Source organism: Rhincodon typus, chromosome 10, assembly GCF_021869965.1.
Source record: "Rhincodon typus isolate 14 chromosome 10, sRhiTyp1.1, whole genome shotgun sequence".
NCBI lineage: Eukaryota > Metazoa > Chordata > Chondrichthyes > Orectolobiformes > Rhincodontidae > Rhincodon > Rhincodon typus.
The window spans coordinates 62,372,598-62,393,597 of record NC_063341.1 but is presented as its reverse complement, the minus strand read 5'-3'; the positions used below and the strand labels follow the sequence as shown (position 1 = coordinate 62,393,597).

The 21,000-nt window shown below is 41.7% G+C and overlaps 1 protein-coding gene across 4 annotated transcripts in view; it reads left to right on the top strand.

Annotated features, from left to right (window-relative positions):
* ptbp2b (polypyrimidine tract binding protein 2b) overlaps positions 1-21,000 on the top strand; it is an 85,826-nt gene that overhangs the window by 25,112 nt on the left and 39,714 nt on the right. The gene's annotated exons all lie outside the window — the stretch shown is intronic.

Genomic DNA, 21,000 nt, shown 5'->3' with positions numbered 1-21,000 from the left:
GACCGACGGTCATTAGGGTTTTCCAATGTCTCGTCTTTGATGGAGTGAGTCCCTGTATTGCGGGGAAGAAAGAGGGCGGGCGGTTAGGGAGCCGGCCCAGTACGAACAATGCTCACGGTACCGAGTAGCCACTTCATCCCGGGTTTATTACTCTTGTTTCTGTTTTTCCCCCTTGACTGAAGGGCCATACGCCTTACCCAGCAGAGAAGGGCTGGGAGCAGGGAAGAAGAATCAAGCCTCAGTTCCCGCCAGACGCCACGACATTCACAATTATACAGACTCAAAAATCATCGTGCTCGGCCCGAATATTTATATTCGGGGGCCTCATACCCCGCGCAGCAAACTGACTATGATTAATTAAATGTCCCAGAGACGTGTGGAGGTTTTAACATACACATACACGTTTCCCCAGTGTCTAACGGTACCTACCCGTCCATTGCCGGATTACCAGAGGTTTAAGTACCAACTGCCGCCGACAGTGAACATACAAAATGGCGCCGTGTGTCGTTTGCTTCCCTTGCCTTCCCCGACTTCTCTTTGCGGAAATTACCGAGTGCCTCCCCCACGCCACCGGAGTGTTCCGGAAATTACCGAGTACCACGCCCACGCCTCCGGAGGGATCCGGAAATAGACGAGCGCCTCCACCGGCAATGGGAGAGAGCCGAGGCAATGGTCCCCGGGAATTACCGAGTGCGGCCGAGCAGCCAGCCGCAAATGAGCGGTTGTGCTGAACTTTCCAGTGTTGGTTGGGCAGGGGGGAGGCGTCAGTGACATCAAAATGTATCTTCAGGGGAGTCATTAAGGTCATACAATGACAAAATTCTATGTGGGTGTTTTATTGTAGTGAAGAATATTCGTGTCTAAATACACAAGCTTCAACAAGCACTACTTAATAAAATATTTTTATTAATACAGGAAGTTCCTTTGTGTAAATTGATTGTCAGGTTTCCTTGATTTCGAAAGTAACCAAGTTTCTCAGCAGTACGTATGCAAGCATTCTTGGAGACGGAGAATCAATTAATGTTTCAGGTCAGTGACTCTTGTTCTAAAGAAGCCTGAAATCTGAGCTCAGTTATTCTAAGTCTTTGCTACTGCCATACCTGCTGAGCATTTATTTTAGATTTCTGTGCATTGATTGCCTTTCCACTGGTACCTAATTGGTTTTAAAGTTTGGGATATCCTGAAGTGGCAAAAGATAGCATGTAAATGAAGTCTTCCTTTTCATCAACAGGCATAAAGCACCACGTTCCTGCTCCTCTGATGCTGCTTGGCCTGCTGTGTTCACCCAGCTCTACACCTTGTTATCTCAGATTCTCCAGCATTTGCAGTTCGTACTATCTATGTAACTTAAGGGATTGAGTTGGGTGCAGGAAAGGTTTGCTGAGCTCCATACATTTTGTGCCCAAATTAAGGAACACAACCTTGCAGTATCCATTGTATTTGTGTGCAGTGCAACTTAGGGCAGAATGATTAAATAAATCACAGCACTCCAGGTCCTCTTCATTGCAAAAGAGTCTTATTGTTTTGTGGGGAGACAGCCTCTGGTAGTCTAGGAGCTTCACTGCTGAACAAACTGAAACACACTTTTTATATATTTGCTTTTAACCTGTAACAAACCAATCATATTATTACCGGATTGAATTCAATCAGGTTAATCATGTGACTGATCAGTCCACAGGTAGCTTTAGGTCATCCCACAATCTCAGCATATATGCTAGACCCCTTTATCAATTATACGACCATAAGACAGAGGAGCAGAAGTTAAGCCATTCAGCCCATCGAGTCTGCTCCACTATTCAATCATGGCTGATAAGTTTCTCAACCCCATTCTCCCAGTTTCTCCCCATAACTCTTGATTCCCTTGACAATCAAGAACCTATATATCTCCATCTTAAAAATACTCAATGACCTGGCCTCCACAGCCTTCTGTGGCAGATGAATTCCATAGATTCACCACTCTCTGGCTAAAGAAGTTTCTCCTTATGTCTGTTCTAAAAGATCTTCCCTTTAAGGCTGTGCCCCAGGGAACTAGTCTCTCCCACCAATGGAAACATCTTCCCAACATCCACTCTGTATCCTTGGGCCTTCACAATCCTTCTTATTCAATCACATTCTATACATCTTTCAATATAGAATCTTAGAATCACTACAGCACAGAGGCAGGCCATTCAGCCCATGGAGTACAATAGAGTATAGAGTACAATATATGGATATGCTTTGCTACATCACTTAATATGTTCACCATGGTTCTGTACACAAGCATCTATGCTAACAAAGCAAGACTACTGCCTGGGTTTCTAACCATCAGCCTTTTGCTACATTGTTTCAATTTCAAGAGCTCTCTGTGCATCTGCACATTTTTAAAAAATCTCCAAGCCTAGAAAAAACACATCATCTTTTAAAGGGACCGCACATTCTTCCCCTCTATCATTTTATAAACATCAAATCCTAACGTCCTGCCTTCCAATCCACAAGTACTATACCCAACTTCACAACACAGGCAAGTGGGACTAGTTTAGTTTGGGAAATTTGGTCAGCATGGACGAGTTGGACCAATTTATTCTATATATTCTATATATTCAATGCTGTTGGCTCTATGATTCTATGATATCTATTTCTGTGTAATGAGCCCATTGTATTCTTTCACAAGACCATTTTTGTGTTGTTTATCTAGTTAGTTTGGATATACTCCCTTTATGAAGGCATTTAATTACTCTAGGTCATAGTTTGACTTGAAACAGCAAACTTTGCAAGCTGCTGTTTCAGCTAAAAATCTTCCCCAGCCATTTTATATCAACTCAGAACCATTTTCTACCATTTTATGCTGCTTCAGTCATTGGCAGCCCTAACAATGCCTTTAACACAGGTGAAGTATCGTGGGTGCTAAGCCATGAGGATGAGGGATCTGTCTGCCTTCTTCATTGTTGAGGTCAGTGCAGAGGTGGGTTTGGGTAATATTGTAGTCTGTTCAAAAATTCACCACACTATTCAAATGAAGATGTTTTCTCTACCTACCTCCATCTTTTGCAATGGGTTCTTATCTTCAGGCTGGATTTTCAAAACTCTCCTCTCCAGTTTTCTGTTGTTCCAGCTTTTCTGAAACTTTTAAATTTCACATAATGACAAAATTGTTGCAGTGTCTGCACTGGCTCTCCAAATGTGCAGTTTACTGAATGCCATTCTCCTGTGTCTGCTGCTCATAATCCTTTTCAGATACGGTCTAATTCCCTTATGAATGCATAGATGAACCTGCCTCCAACACATTCTCTAGCACTGCTTCTGAACATAACTACTTGTTGCATAAAAAAGTCTTTTTTCTTGTAACGATTTTGCTTTTTTTGCTGATAACATTAAAACTGTTCCCCCTTCTCATTCTGTCCTTTCATGAGTGAGAACAGTTTGTCCCTAACAACTTTGTGGAGATTCTTTATGGAGTTTGAATTTTTCAAACAAATCTCATCTCAAACTTTTTCCCGAAGAAAACAGCTCTAACATCTCCAATCTGTCTTGATTACTGAAGTACTTCATCCCTGGAACCAATCTCTTAAATCCTTTCTGCATTGGCTCCAATGCCTTCGCATTTTTTTTTAGAAGTCCACAGCTATAAATGGACATAAAGCTCAAGCTGAAGGCAAACTAGTGTATAATACAAGTTTAAAGTAACTCCTCTTTGACTTTATACACTATTCCTATATTAATAAGGTTTTAAGATACTGTCTGCACATCAACTAGTTTCTTGGCCTGTCCTGCTACTTTCAATGACTTAAGCACATATGCACCCCGGTCCCTCTGCTCCTGCATCCCTTTAGAGTTGTAGATATTTTTAACCAACTTGCTCAGATGTACAATGATATTCTTCTGCAGCAGATGGGACTGAATCTTCTGGCTCAGACGTAAAGACACCAACACTGCGCTACAAGAGTCTTCCCTTTAGAGTTGTGCTCCTTATATTGTCTCTCCATGTTTTTCTTACAGAAATGAATCAATTCAGTTTTCTCTGCATTGAATTTCATCTGCCGCTCGTCCACCCATTCCATTATCTTATATAAGTCATTTAGAAGTACTTCGCTATCGTTCTCTCAATGCAAATCATCCGTGAATTTGGAAATTGTGTCCTCTACACCAAACGTCTAAGTCATTAATATGAATCTGGAAAAGCGAGGGTCCCAACACTGACCTCTAGGGAACTCCGCAATAAATCTTTCCCTAGTCTGAAAAACATGTATTAATGTCTGTTTCCTGTCACTTTGGCAAATTTACGTTCATCTTGCTACTGTTCATTTCATTCCATCAGCTATGACTTTGCTGACAAGTCTGTTGTATGCAATGTATCAAATGTCTTTTCAAAGTTCATGAATGCCGCATCAACAGCATTGGTTTTATCAAATTCTTATCTTACCTCTTCAAAAAACTCCAGCAAATTTGTTAACCACAATTTTCCCTTAAGAAATCTGTACTGGCATTATTTAACCTGTATATGTCATGTAACTGTTAATTTTGTCACATGTTATTGTTTCTTTTAATTTTCCACTACTGAAGTTAAGCTGTAATTGTTGAGTTGTTCTGAGAAAGGGTCACGTGACCTGCAACGTTAACTCTGATTTCTCTCCACAGATGCTGCCAAACCTGCTGAGCTTTTCCAGCAATTTCTAATTTTGTCTCTCTAGTGTTGAGCTTATCCTTTTACTGATTTTTGAACAAGGATATAACATTTGCAATTCTCTAGTCCTCAGGCACCATTTTTCCATCCAAGAAAGACTGAAAACATCTTCCAATGTCTCTGCAATGACCACTATCTCTTTGCTCAGGATCCTTTGATGCATCTGATCCAATCCTGAAGCCCAATCATTTTTATGATGTGGAGGTGCTGGTGTTGGACTGGGGTGGACAAATTCAGAAGTCACACAACACCAGGTTAAAATCCAACAGGTTTATTTGAAATCACAAGCTTTTATGTGCGCTTCGAAAGCTTGTGATTTCAAATAAGCCTGTTGGACTTTAACCTGGTGTTGTGTGACTTCTGACTTAATCAATTTTACATTCAGATAGCCTACCCAGTGCCTCCTAGTCAATTTTAAACACTTGTTGTGTCTGAGTTGTCATCTCTTTCACCATGACCTGGAAATCTCCTTTCTTGGGAAAAACAAATGTAATATATTCATTTAATATCTCAGCTGTACATCTAGTGGAACGTCTAGTCAAGAGGAAGAAGGAAGTTTACTTAATGTTGAGGGAGCAAGGGTAGGACAGGGCTCTAGAGGGTGACAAGGTAGCCAGGAAGGAACTGAAGAATGGACTTAGAGATCCAGAAGGGGACTAAAAAAGGCTTGGCAGGTAGGATTAAGGAAAACCCCAAGGCATTCTATACTTACGTGAGGGACAAGAGGATGGCCAGAGTGAGGGTAGGGCTGATCAGGGATAGTGGAGTGAACTTGTGTGTGGAGTCAGAGGAGGTAGGGGAGGTCCTTAATGAATACTTTGCTTCAGTATTCACCAGCGAGAAGGACCTTGACGTTTGTGATGACAGCGTGAAACAGGCTGATATGCTCGAACAGATTGATGTTAGGAAGGAGGATGTGCTAGAAATTTTGAAAAACATAAGGATAGATAAGTGCCCTGGGCCAGACGGGATATACCCAAGGTTTCTACGGGAAGCGAGGGTAGATACTGCTGCACCTTTGGTGATGATCTTTGTGTCCTCACTGTCCACTGGAGTAGTACCAGGTGATTGAAGAGTGGCAAATGCTATTGCCTTGTTCATGCAAATTATTAGAGAGGGTTCTGAGAGATAGTATTAATAATTATTTGGAAATGCACAGTTTGATTAGAAATAGTCAGCATGGCTTTGTGAGGGGCAGGTCTTGCTTCAAAAGCCTTATTGAATTCTTTGAGGATGTGACAAAACACATTGATGAAGGTAGAGCAGTGGATGTGGTGTATATGGATTTTAGCAATGCATCTGATAAGGTTCCCCACAGTAGGATCATTCAGACAGTAAGGTGGCATGGGATTCAGAGAAATTTGGCTGTCTGGATACAGAAATGGCTGTCCAACAGAAGGCAGGGTGGTAGTAGATGGAAAGTATTCAGCCTGGAGCTCGGTGACCAGTGGCGTTCCGCAGGGATCTGTTCTGGGATCTCTGCTCTTTATAATCTTTATAAATGACTTGGATGAGGAAATGGAAAGGTGGGTTAGTAGGTTTGCTGATGACACGAAGGTGGTGGAGTGTGGATAGTGTGGAGGGCTGTTGTAGGTTGCAAGGGGTCATTGACAGGATGCAGAGCTGGGCAAAGAAGTGGCAGATGGAATTCAACCAGGAAAAGTGTGAAGTGATTCATTTTGGAAGGTCAAATTTGAATGCAGAATATAGGGTTAATGGCAGGATTCTTGGCATTGTGGAGGAACAGAGGGATCTTGAGGTCCATGTCCATAGATCCCTCAAGCTTGCCACCCAATTTGACAGGGTTGTAATGAAGGCGTATGGTGTGTTGGGGTTTCTTATTCAGGGGAATTGAGTATAAGAGCCGCGAGGTTATGCTGCAGCTCTATAAAGCCCTGGTTATATCATACCTGGAATATCGTGTTCAGTTCTGGTCGCCTCACTATAGGAAGGATGTGGAAGCTTTAGAGAGGGTGCAAAGGAGAATTACCAGGATACTGCCTGGACTGGAGGACTGGTCTTATGAGGAAAGGTTGAGGGAGCTAGGGCTTTTCTCATTGGAGCGAAGAAGGACGAGAGGTGTCTTGATAGAGGTGTACAAGATGATGAGAGGCATAGATAGAGTGGATAGCCAGAGACTTTTTTCCCAGGGCAGAAATTACTATTACAAGGGGGCATAATTTTAAGGTGATTGGAGGAAGGTATAGGGAAGATGTCAGAGGTAGGTTCTTTACACAGAGAGTGGTGGGTGCGTGGAATGCACTGCCAGTGATGGTAGTGGAGTCAGATACATTAGGGACATTTAAGCGACTCTTGGATAGGCACATGGCTGATAGTAAAATGTAGGATAGTTTGATCTTAGAGTAGGATAATAGGTCAGTAGAACATCATGGGTTGAAGGGTCTGTACTGTGCTGTACTGTTCTATGTATCCTCTGTCTCTAATTGTAAATCCCCTTTTAGGTCCCTAATTGATCCATTTGCCTTCTAACTCTTCTTTGCTATTTTAATACCCGTAGAAAATTTTGGAATTTCCTTGACATTGGCCACTAATCTCTTTTCTTCCTTATTTTTGCTTTGTCCTGTGCCCGCTGAGCCTACTATACCAGCTTGGGTCTCAATTGTACTTTTTACTGACTTATAGAATCTTGGAAAGAGGATAATTTATCCACCATGTCTCCATTAGTGACTTTCTCCAAATGAGTTTCCTACTCTAATTTGTATGCTATAGCCTAACTAATGGCCCAGACATGCCATTATACCACCAGATGTACATGCACTTCTTATGCACTTGTTTGATTATGATGAAATGCAATTTCCTCCATAATGAAAACAAGAGATGGGGGAATAAATTTGTCTAGTGTTTACATTCTGAAGACCTGGCAGCGCAGGAAGATAGGTTTGCCAACATTTGAAAATGTGCCAGTTTATCAAATATTTAGCTATCCATAGTATGTGGGTATTAAGGGGAGGCAATGGCCTAGTGCTATTATAGCTGGGTAGTTAATCCAGAGACCTGATAATGCTCTGGTTCAAATCCTGCCATGGCAGATGGTGGAATTTGAATTCAATAAATAAAAATCCAGGATTAAGAGACCACAAAACCATTGCTGGTTGAGTCTCAACTGTGTCCTCTGGGCAATTAGGGATGGGTAATAAATGCTGACATAGCCAATGATATCCTCACCCCATGAATTAATTTTAAAAAAAGAGCATCCTCACAACTAATTACCTTTTGAAGCTACAGACAAAGTACTAAACTTTGTAGATACTTCACATGCCTGGCGGTATGTCAGCAGAACAACCTTTGAACTGAAACTGGAAACTGAAATGATTGTCAAGGTAAATCAATAAAGCAAGTTACCAAAAATACTTTGCTTAATGATGCACAGTCATATGTGAGATTGTACGTAGTCTTCAGATTTCCACACCTCCCCTACTTCTCTGCTTGTAGGACAAGGCAGAACTTATTTCTGGTGATCTTTCAACTTTGAGCCCTTAAATGCTTTTGAAGAAGGTTAAATGTATCCTTGACCTGAGAACATAGAGGCATTAGGGGTGGCTCAATGGTTAACAGTGTTGCCTCACAGTTCTAAGGACTGGGGTTCAATTCCACTCTTGGGCCACTGTCCGTGTGAAGTTTGCATGATGTGGTGGTGCTGGTTTTGGACCGGGGTGGACAAGGTCAGAAATCACATGAAACCAGGTTATAGTCCAACAGGTTTATTTGAAAACACAAGCTTTTATAGCCTTATTCCTTCTTCAGGTGTTAATGAGAGAGATAGTATCAGAAACACAGAATTTATAAGTAAAAGATCAAAGGGTCACACCATCGATGAGGATACACTAAACAAACATAAGATGCTGTTAAATCTTTAATCAGTTAGAAGGTTTTAATTGATTAATATGTAAATGTAAATCCCCGAATTCCTTTAAGTCACTGTACTGTGAGAAGTAAAGGTTTTATCAGTGTAAAGAAGAGGTGACATTTAGGCCAGACAATCCACGTTAGGTGTGAGACCTTGTTTAGCATCTGTTTGTGTTTTGGTTCGGAGTCAGACTGGTTTTATTTCTAAAGTAGGAATTTATAAAATGCCACATTGACTGACTGTCTATAAATTGTGTGTGTTTTGAACAAAATAGAATGTATCTGCAAATAGAAATTCACCCCATAGATTCACGCGTGCGTGTGTGTGTGAGAGAGAGGGAGAGTGAATGTATGTACGTATGTGTGTGTGCATGCTTGCGCGCATGCATGCAGGAGCGAGTGTGTGTGTGTATGTATCTGCATAAGTCCCCTCTGGGTGCTCTGGTTTCCTCCCACCATCCAAAGATGTGCAGGTTAGGTGGATTGGCTTTGCTAAATTGCCCATAGTGTCCAAATGAATTCTCTCAATGAATATTGACACCTTTCCATCCCTCTCTCTTTTAACCTTATGACCTATGTCTTTGGACACCTCTAGTCACCCAGCCTAATATGTCTTCCTTTGGCTTAATGGGACTTTTTATTTGATCACTGTTAAGAGGGGGAGACAAAGACCTGGTGGTATTGTTGCCAGGCTAATAATTAAACTCCTAGAAAACAGGAGTGAAACTGATGGACACCTGACATTGACTAAGGCACAAAAGCAAGTAAACACAGCTCTGTCAACCCTGCTATGTCCTCCTTTTAATCAAAGCTGATTTAATGAAGAATGTAGGAAGGCATAAAGGAGTAGCATCATGCAAATCTAAAAATGGGTGTCAACTTGTGAAATTACAAAACAGGACTACTTGCATGACAAACAGCATTAACAGTGAATGATAGACAACACTAAATGATTCTACAACCAATGGATCAGAAATAAGCACTGCAATCTTGCCACTAAGAATCATAGAATCCATACAATGCAGAAGGAAGCCACTTGGCCCATCAAATCTGCACTGACACCCTGTACAACATCCCACCCTATCCGTGTAACCCCACATTTACGATGACTAACCAACATATCCCTGGACACTACCGGGCAATTTAGCATGACTAATCCAACTAACCTGCATGTTTTTAGACTGTGGGAGGGAACCAGAGCACCTGACAGAAACACATGCAGACATGGGAAGAACATGTAAACTCCACACAGACAGTCACCTGAGGCTGGAATGGAACACGAGGCCCTGTCACTGTAAGGCAGCAGTGCTAGCCACTATGTCACCATGCCACCATATGTCCCAATTCCCACTCACATTCACCGCCAGCCTGTCCTCTCTATAAGGCTCGTCATCTCACTCGCTCCTCTAAGTGATACTGACTGTCTATCACAGAGTCCTCACCTCACCTTCTCCTCTCACTTCCAGTGCTGAATGATGGTGAATAATTTGACAATTCCCTGGAGAAGGAGGCTTCGTAAATAACCCCTTCCTCAACGTTGGGTGAGCCCAGGACATCAATGATAAAGCTGAAGCATTGCAATCATCCTCAGCCAGAGGTCATCTTGTCCTCCTCTGGAGGTCCCCAGCATCACAGATGCCAGTTTTCAGGAATCCAATTAACCTCATTTAATACCAAGAAACAGTTGGAGAAATTGAATACTACAAAAGCTACAAGCTCTGAAAACATTCCAGCAATAGTACTGAGGCTGTGCACTTCAAGCCACACCCTTATCTATCCAATTCCAGTATAGCTACAACACTGGCCTCTACCCAACAATGTGGATGATTGCCCAGGTATGTTTTGTGCACAAAAGCAAAGCAGAACAAATCCAATCCGGCCAGTTTACTTTCGGTGAAAATGACGGATGGTGTAATTAACAGTGCTATCAAGTAACAGTTGCTTAGCAATAATTTGCTCACAGGCACACAGGTGGGTTCTGCCTTGACACTCATCTCCTGACCTCATTACAGACTTAGATCAAACATGGACAAAAGAGCTGAATTGCAGAGTTGAGGTGAGAATTATTGCCCTTAACATAAAGGCTGCATTTGACCAAGTATGACATCAAGGAGCCCTAGCAAAACTTGAGTCAATTGAAATCAAGGAAAGTTTTCTGCTGGTTTTAGTCATACCTAGCAGAAAGAAAGGTAGTGTGGTTGTTGGAGATCCATCATCTCAGCTGTCTCTGGGCATTCCTCAGGGTAGTGTCCTAGGCCAACTATCTTCATTTGTTTCATCAATAACCCTGATTCAATCATAAGGTCAGAAGTCAGGATGTTTACTGATGATTGCACAATATTCAGCACCATTTGTGATTCCTCAAATATTGAAGCAATCCATGTCCAAATGAAGATCTGGAGGACATCCAAGTTTGGGCTGACCAGGAGCAAGTATCTTTCACAGCATACAAGTGTTTAGTACTGAACATTTCCAACAAGAGAGAATCTAAGCATCACGCCTCGATATTCAATGGTACTACCATTACTGATTCCCACACTATCAACATCCTGGTTGTTATCATTAACCAGATACTGAACTAGAATAGCCATATAAATACTGCGGCTACAAAAGCAGGTTGGAGGCTAGGAATCTTGTAGTGAGTAACTCAACTCCTAACTTCCCAAAGCTGTCCACCATCTACAAGGGACAAGTCAGGAATGTGATTGAATACTGCCCACTTGCCTGGATGAGTGTAGCTCCAAGCAGCACTCAAGAAGCTTGACACCATACAAGACAAAGCAGCCTGCTAAATTGATATCACATCCAGAAACATTCACTCCACCACCAATGCTCAGTTGCAGCTGTGCCTATCATTTACAAAGTGCACTGTAGAATTTCAAGGCTACTTAGACAATACTTTCCAGATCCATGACCACTACCATCCAGAAGGATAAGAACAGAGTAACATGAAACAACACCACCTGGAAATTTCCCCACAAGCAACTTACCATCTTAATTTGGAAACATATTGCCATTGTATCAGTGTCGCTGGGACAAAATCCTGGAATTCTTGCCCTAACAGCATTGTGGGTTTACGTAAACCAAATGGTTTGCTGTGGTTCAGAAACTGCTCACTAGCATTCTTTTCAAGGGAAGCTGCTGATAGGCAGTTAAATGCTAGCCAAGTCAGCAACACCCACATTCAATTAATTAATTACTTAAAGAATTCTTCATACTTAATTTGTTTGTGGACTTGTGTTTGACAGATTGCAGAGCTTTTCCAGGTTTATTTTTGAAAGATCAATGAAAAGAGACTGGACCTTTTTTTTTAAACAAAGTATTTCCTGGAAACTACAGGTTGCAGATAATTACTGGCCTTAGTTGCTTGAGCTCACTTTAGGGTTACTATTTTACAACTGGGTTTTATGGTTGTTCTGTTAGCACTGTGTTTGCAAGACTCTGAGTTTATGATTGGAAGTTCAGTTGAGGAAAACCTGCTACAGAACGTCTCACTAGCTCGTATCTCCTGTTTCTGAAACATCTTTGCTGTGGGTTTTGATGAAACCTGATTGTTCCTCTGGAAGAGAGACTGATAGTATTTTTGAGCTGTATTTGCCAAGATACCAAAGACAGCCATGCATGAATGCTGACTTGATGAATTGTGCAAGAACACCAGATCAACAGAACTCGGAATATTCTAACTTGGAACATTCTGAACAGGCGTCACTAGACTCAAAATTTTAGCCCTGCTTTTTCTCCATGGATGCAGTCAGACCTGCTGTGTTTCTCCAGTAATTTCTGTTTTTCTTGCAGATTTCCAGCATCTGCAGTTCTTTGTTTCATTATATTGGATAGTTCTATGCCTTATCTATTATTTTTTTCACTTCAAGGATAACTATCATTAATCAGGAAGTGTTTTTCGGTTTTAAAGTGTGTCTCTGCAGTGTGTGTGTGTTTGTCTATGTATTTCGGGTTTGCTGGCAGGGTAAATATTTATATTTCATAATACAAGTTTCCCAGACTTCCTCTTCCTTTCCCAGATTGCAATCCTTCCATGATCTCACCGCTCCAGTGCTTACCCTGCTACTATTATCTGTCTGCCTGAGACTGTTTCAGTGGGTCACATGTGGTAGCATCCCACTGCATGGATTTTTGCAAATTTCTGCCAGTTAGGCAGTGATTTGTGTTTCATCAGTGCAGCCATCAGTGACTAGTTATAAAAATGAGCCCTGGCAATTAAACTCCTTCCAAGCATCACCATTATCAGCCTGTTAATTGTCTTGTCTACCCACAGAGAGTATTCCACCTCACAGAACTCAGGAAACTACTGTTGGTGATATTCCTTTGCCTATTTTTTAGCAGAAGTATTAATATATTTATTTTGAAACAAGTAACAAATTTCTGCCCTTCATTGAGGGAAGGCTTCATTGTGCACCACTTCTTCAGAGATCTCATATGGCCTCCCACTCCCCCAATTGAATATGCCATTGCACCTTAATTAAGTTTTATGTCCCAACATTAATAGGGTCAGAAATTTTATGGTATAGACCAAAAGTGATTTTGAAAATTTGAATATATTACATTATCATTAATTATGGAAAAAGAAAATTTACAGAGATATCAAACCGAGTAAAGAATTTTCATTATATATTCATACAATGAAGATTTATGTTCTTATTAAACATTGTCACAAAACTAAATCAATAGTTGTTTTGGTTTAGAACTAATTTATTAATGTTACTTTAATTTTACAAGAGTGTGTTTTACATATACTCGTATATCTTTCCCAGTCACACTTAGCTTAAAGGTGAATTTTATAGGTTAATAATTGACAGCAAATTTTTAAATGCAATAAATATGTTGAGTAACTTAAAGTACTTTTGGCTTCACCTAGACCTAACCCATTGTCACAGGGGTATTTCAATACAGCTATGTAAATGAAATTTGATGTCCATGAGTACACAAATGCTGTCAATATAGAACTACAATTGCATGATGTTATTGGACTATTTAGAACTGTGACAGAGATTATGTAGTCAACTTATTCCATAGAACCTTTGAAAATATTTAAATAGAAGGAACTTCGCACAGCATTTTGCCAGCATTCCTCCATTTGTTTATTGCAATGTAGGTGTGGGTGAGGATAACTTTTCAGCCTTTGTTTTAAATGCTTGCCCAAACCATCCACCCTGTGCAGAATGCAGCTATTTCTGAAAACCAGTTCAGTATCCTGGTTTCAACCACTCTAGCAATCCATTTCACTTGTTTATTTTGTTCATTCTTTTTGATAAGAAATTTTTTGATGCCCTAGAATCTTAAAGTCTAGTGTTCTGCTATACCCAGAAAATATCCCTTCAGTTTCCATTATCTATTACACTAAATACCTCAACCAGAAAACTCTCAGAATCACTGCATTGGCTCAAATGCCAGTGTTGGTCTGTTGATGAACTCCTATTCACTTAACTAAAGTGTCTATTATTTTAAAATGGATCAGGAAAACTCAACTCAACGCTATATATTTAGCATGTGCTCAACAGACTATGGGAGTACCCATACCCATGGCTGCACCCTGGAGATTGCAATTTCTGGTATCAGCATACTGACAACTGAAACACAGACTAATTCTCTAACTTCAAATCCACGGCTGCAAGTGCCAATGCACTGACACGTTCTCTCTGAAATGAGACTGAAACACATTGAAGGTAGGAAACGTGGTAGAGGATGTCACAGCTAAGCAGCTAAACAAATTGTCATAAAATCAGATACAAAGAAATTCAGCAGAACTTTACAAGTGAGGACAGAGGGAGAAAGAGAAATGGCTTATAAACTAAGTTAGTCAGAGAGGATAGTAACCTTAAGTTGTAGAAATACTGGGCTAAGAGAATCAAATGGATCCAATTGGCATTGGATGATTGTATTGAGTTTTGGACTAAATTGCTTTTAAGGGGGTTGCAAAAGTATGAAGGAGAAAGGGGTAGAAGGATATATTGAAAGGAGGTTGGATGAGATTTAGTGGTAGGAGGTTCAAATAGAAAAATAAACACCAACATAGACCTCAGAGATAGTAAGAACTGCCGATGCTGGAGTCTGAGATAACACAGTGTGGTCCTGGAGGAACCAGCAGGCCAGGCAGCATCAGAGGAGCAGGAAAGCTGATGTTTCGGGTTGGGACCCTTCTTCAGAAAAAGTGAAGAAGGGTCCCGACCCGAAAGGTCAGCTTTCCTGCTTCTCTGTTGCTGCCTGACCAACATAGACCTACTGTGTCAAGTTACTTGATTCTGTGCTGTGAAATGCTTTTTCTAACATAGCATGAAGTAACAATAAACAAAGGTTTACTCAGAAAAAAATGCATTATAACTCTGTTGTAAACTCTGTAATGAACAAAAAGGAGGGTATAAGAATAATTGGAACAGTCCAGAGGTTATAATGTAAATATATAGCAGTTAGGAGAGTGTAAAAACAAACATGGAGCAAGTAGAGAGTTGTATGGAGATTATTTGCTGAATCCTTTGTCAGAAATTTAAAAGGCTGGGCAGGGCCCATGGTGGGACAGACTTAATGGCTTGTGGAAGAAAATGCCTTGATAGACATTTTTACACATCATGGTTGTTTATGCCCTTGAATATGTGCCTGTTAATGATTTGATTAACTGGCTGAAACTAGAAAACCGACCCAAGTAAGAACTGGGAAGCAGAACTGCAGAAACATGAATTTTCAAATTAAATTGCTTGGATGAGCAATCAAAAGTATTTTCAAAGAAAGAAATGAACGCCATAATCCACTGGTTAAGTATATACATGCTTTCACTAATAAACAGTTCATTCTGCATTGTTCCCATTTTATCCCCTACACTACAAAGAAAGCAGATGGTACCGGCTGTGTTGAGCAGATGAGAGACTACAAGGCAATCGCTATGTGCAGTTACTGGCTAAAAAAGAAGGCAAAATTATCATTTTAACATTAATTGTACACTTTTACAGTATGAAACAGGGTTGCTGGTGTTTTAAAAGCTATAACTATAGCAAAAGTGTGTAAGCTGGAAGTTCTTGAGAAAGAATGGAAAGATTCAGGAAAATTACAACCTACTTAACCCAGTCAGTAACTTCACTAATTTACAAAGCCTTTCCTTTAGAGATACTTGAAGCGTCAGAAATAGGAAATATCCCTATTGGTAGCAAGAAAAACAAAGCAAAATCTACAGCTTGTCTGCATCATTGGAGATCAGGCGTACAACTCAAGATATGGGTCAGGACCCCATGGAAGTCCCAAAGTGCTGATTTCCTTAGGAAGTTTGAACTTTTCACCAGCAATTTCCCTGCTCCCCGGGACCCTCTAAAAATGTCTGTAACTTTAAATTAGAGTAGGAGACTTTGGTCTATTCCGACACGCTTACATAAATAGCTAACTGGGAAATGGCAGACAGAAAAGTCACATTCTATCTCCTGGGTAATTATAAAACTGGCTAATCCCCTTCCACCTCCCCCACCTCAATCCCTCATGCTGACATCCAACTTCCACCCTGATTTTTCAATTACCTACACTGAAACCCCTCACCAGATCCCTGATCCAACATGACCCCTGCAACCAGATGTAACCAACTTCCACCACCTGACCATCCTCCTGTTCCAACCTGACCCGACTATCCCTAACCACTTGACTATATTCTCTACCGAACCATCTATACCCAACTGAAAATGATCTGACTAGTCCAAATCATCCGACCATGCACTCACCCACCTGACCCAACCTGTTTTGCCCCCATGAACCAAATAGCGCCCAACATGAGAACCCCTTCAAACCCAATTACTGTCTCAATCCACTTACCACATTACCTACCTGTCAACTAAAAGTAGTGAAGTGGATAAATTTGATTTGTCTAGTATATTTCAAAATGAAGATGAGTACTTACAGTACAGTTCCCAGTGTTACTGGCTTTTCCCTCTGGGTCTGCCACCTTACCCACTTGCCAACTTACCCACCTGCTACCTTATTCAACTTCCAGCCCACACACCTGCCACCCTAGCTACCTGTCACCCTATTACCCAGCCCATCAGCCATTCTACCCACAGCCACCTTACCAATCTGCCACCTACCCACTTTCCAACCTAACCGGCTGCCACTTCATCCACTTTTCCCATTTACCTCACCCATCTACCCAGCTACCCATTCACTCATTCATAGAGTCATACACAACATGGAAATAGACTCTTTGATTCAAACCAGTCCATGCAGAACATAATTCCAAACTAAACTAGCCCCACCTCCCTGCTCCTGGCCCATATGCCTCAATACCTTTCCTATTCATGTACTTATCCAAATGTTTTTTAAACGTTGTAATTGTATCTATATCCACCACTTCCTCAGAAAGTTCATTCCACATGCAAACCACCCTCTGTATAAAAAAATTGCTCCTCATGTCTTTTTTAAAGCTCTCTCCTCTCACCTTAAAAATGTGCCCCCTAATCTTGAAATCACCCATTCTAGGGAAAAGACCTCTACCATTAACTCTATCTACACCTCTCATTATTTTATAAACTTCTATATGTCGCCTCTCAACCTCCTACGCTCTAGTGAAAAAAGCCCCAGCCTGTCCAGCCTTTATAACTCAAGCCTTCTGTATATGGCAACATCCTGGTAAATCTCTTCTGAACCCTCCCCAGCTTAATAATAGCCTTCCTATAACCAGGCAAACAGAACTGGACACAGAATTCCAGAAGAGGCCTCACCAATGTCCTGTATAGCCTCAAAATGACTTCGCAACTCCCATACTCAAAGGACTGAGCAATGAAGGTAAGCATGCCAAATGCCTTTTTAACCACCCTGTCTGTATGTGATGCAAACCTCAAAGAATTATGTACCTGCACCACTAGGTCTGTCTGTTCTCTAACACTACCCAAGGCCCTACCATTAATTGTTTAAGCCTTACCAATGTTTGTTTTACCAAAATACCTTGCTTTTAATCAGGTCCAATCCCTACCCACATACATCCATGATTCATCTGACGCCTTACGCTGGTTTCAAAGCTTCCAGTTTACCGGCTTCAGCCACCTCCTCTTTACCATGGATGTGCAATCCCTTTACACATCCATTCCCCACCAGGAGGGTCTTAGGGCTTTCTGCTTCTTCCTGGAGCAAAGACCTGAACCATCCCCACCCACCACCACCCTCCTCGCTTGGCTGAGCTTGTCCTCACCCTCAACAACTTCTCTTTCAACTCCTCTCATTTTCTTCTGCCATGGGCACCCGCATGGGCCCTAGTTATGCCTGTCTCTTCGTGGGGTACGTGGAACATTCCTTGTTCCAGTCCTATTCCGGCCCCCGCCCACAACTCTTTCTCCGATACATTGATGATATCATTGGTGCTGCTTCCCTCTCTCGTCGAGAATTGGAAAACTTCATCAATTTCGCCTCCAATTTCCACCCTGTCCTCACTTTCACCTGGTCTATCTCTGACTCCTCCCTTCCCTTCCTCGACATTTCTGTTTCCATTTCTGGGGATAGACTGGCCGTTAATATCCATTACAAACCCACCGACTCCCACAGCTACCTGGACTATACATCCTCACACCCCACTTCCTGTAAAGAGTTCATCCCATTCTCTCAGTTCCTCCGTCTCCGTCGCATATGTTCAGATGAGGCTAACTTCGACAAGGGAGCCTCCGAAATGTCCACCTTCTTCCTCAACCGAGGATTCCCTAGTTCCATTGTCGACAGGGCCCTCAATCGGGTCCGACCCATCTCCCGCACTTCTGCCCTCACCCCTTCTCTTCCCTCCCACAATAGCGATAGGGTTCCCCTTATCCTCACCTACCATCCCACCAGCATCCACATCCAGAAGGTCATCAGATGCCATTTCTGCCACCTCCAGCAAGATGCCACCACCAGACACATATTCCCCTCCCCTCCCTTGTCTGCCTTCCGCAGGGACAGTTCCCTCCGGGACACCCTGGTCCATACTTCCTTCACCCCCAACACCTCCCCACAGCCCTACGGCACCTTCCCCTTTAACCGGCGAAGGTGCATTTACCTCCTCCCTCCCCAGTATCCAAAGGCCCAAACATACCTTCCAGGTGAAGCAACACTTCACCTGCACTTCCAAGAATCTAGTCTACTGCATTCGCTGCTCACAATGTGGTCTCCTCTACATTGGGGAAACGAAGCGTAGACTTGGCGACTGCTTCGCAGAACATCTACGTTCTGCTCGCAAAAAAGACCCTGAACTACCTGTTGCCTGTCACTTCAATGCACCACCCTGCTCCCTGGCCAACATCTCTGTCTCCAGCTTGCTACAGTGTTCCAGTGAAGCCCAACGCAAGCTGGAGGAACAACACCTCATTTTCCGCTTGGGGATCCAACAGCCCTCCGGACTCAATATTGAGTTCAATAATTTTAGGGCCTAAACTCTCCCATGTCCCAGCCCCCCACCCCACACACCAGGCCTTGTTACCACATAGCCTGCCAATACACACCCCCTGTTGTTAGTCACTAACAGTCCCCATTAACAACTATTCACCATCCCAGCCTGATCGTTAGCAACTCCTTTGTCTGTCCAACTGTCTTTCTCTCTCTTTGGACTCTATCCTATCGTTTACTGCCTAACCCACCCACCTCCCTATTTTCTGCATATAAACTGACATTTTCCCAGCCACCATCAGTTCTGAGGAAGGGTCACCGGACCCAAAACGTTAACTCTGTTTTCTCCTTCACAGATGCTGCCAGACCTGCTGAGCTTTTCCAGCAAATTTGTTTTTGTTCCTGATTTACAGCATCCGCAGTTCTTTTGGTTTTTATTCTTCTTTTAATCAGATTGAACTCTATCTGCCATTTTTCAGCCCATTGACCCATTTGATCAAGATCTCTTTGTAATCTTAGAAAACCTTCATCAGTGTCTACTATGCCACCAATTTTGGTGTCATCCACAAACGTACTAACAATACCTTCTATGTTCTCATCTAAATCATTTATATAATGACAAAGAAGACCCAGAACCGATCCCTGCAGAACACCGCTGGTCACAGGCCTCCAGTCCGAAAAGCTACCCTCCACCACCATTCTTTGTCTCCTGCTGTTAAGCTAATTATGTATCCAATTGGCAAGCTCACCCTGAATCCCATGTGACCTAACTTTACTAAATAGCCTACCATGCAGAATCTTGTCAAAGGCTTTACTAAAATCCAAATAAACAACGTCTACTGCTCTGCCATCATCAACCTTTTAGGTAACTTTCTCAAAAAACTCAATCACGTTTGTGAGACACGATTTTCCTCATACAAAACCATGCTGACTATCCCTAATCAATTTTTGCCTCTCTGAATGGCCATAAATCCTCTACCCGCTCATTGAATAGTATTCACCCATCACCCATTCATGACATTTAAACTTATTTACCGGCATTCTGTACCATGAAAAAGACGGTGTTATTTTTGTGTGAATAATCTTTGGCGCTTTCTGCATGGATTTCTGTGCTGAGGGAGATCTGTTGGTTGCTTCATCAATTCTTGATATTTTTAAACATATCCAGGTGATTGTGCAGTTTTCTGATTGATCAGCATTTGGAACAATGATTCTAAAGCTGATCAGAACATTTGCGTCAATAAAGAAATCAGTCACTTATGGGTGATTTTCTGCCTAGTTATGGTGTTTAACACTAACTTGTCACCATGTAGAAAATGCTTTTTGATTTTTATTTATGCATATCAGTAGATCCAATCAGTAACTAATTGGAAATTAGAGGATGACTCACCTCCAACTCTGTCACAGTAACTCAAGAGAAGCTCAGTGCACATAAATTCATGGAAAGAAGATAATGATAGTAACAGTGACAACTTTCATTTTTATAGCACTTTTAACCAATTTAAAAAACCAAGGCACGTCACAGGATAATTATAAAACAAAATTGGACTCCAAGCCACAAAATGGAAGAGGACAAAATGTTTGCAGAAAGAGGTAGTCTTTAAAGAGAGTCTTAGCTTTAAAGAGTGTCTTAAAATAGGAGCGAGGGAAAGATTTATGGAGGAAATTCCAGAGGTTTCAGGGGTTCTTCTAGCTCAGGATCTTAGGCTGCTTTTGTTTTATCGTTCTGGAAATGTTGACTTTTATTGCCCATCCTTAATTGCCTTTGAGTAGCTGCTGTTTTGAACTGTTGGAGTCCATTTGGCACAGGTACACCCACAATGCAGTTTGTGATGGATTTCCAGGATTTTGACCCAGTGACAGTGAAGACACAACTATCAATGCCATAGTGAGTAAAACTGGAAATACTAAAGAAGGAATGCCACTTAGCAAGCACAGGAACAAGAGTTAATAAAGCAAGTTAATACAGATGCACGGACTTCAAGTTTACAGAGAGTTGAACTTGGGAGGTTAGCCAGGAGCACATTGGAATAGTCAAGCCTAGAGGAAATAGAGGCATGAATGAAGATTTCAGCAGCAGATGAGCTGAGGCAGGGGAATGATTGGGTAATATTACAAAGGTAGAAATAAGTGGCCAT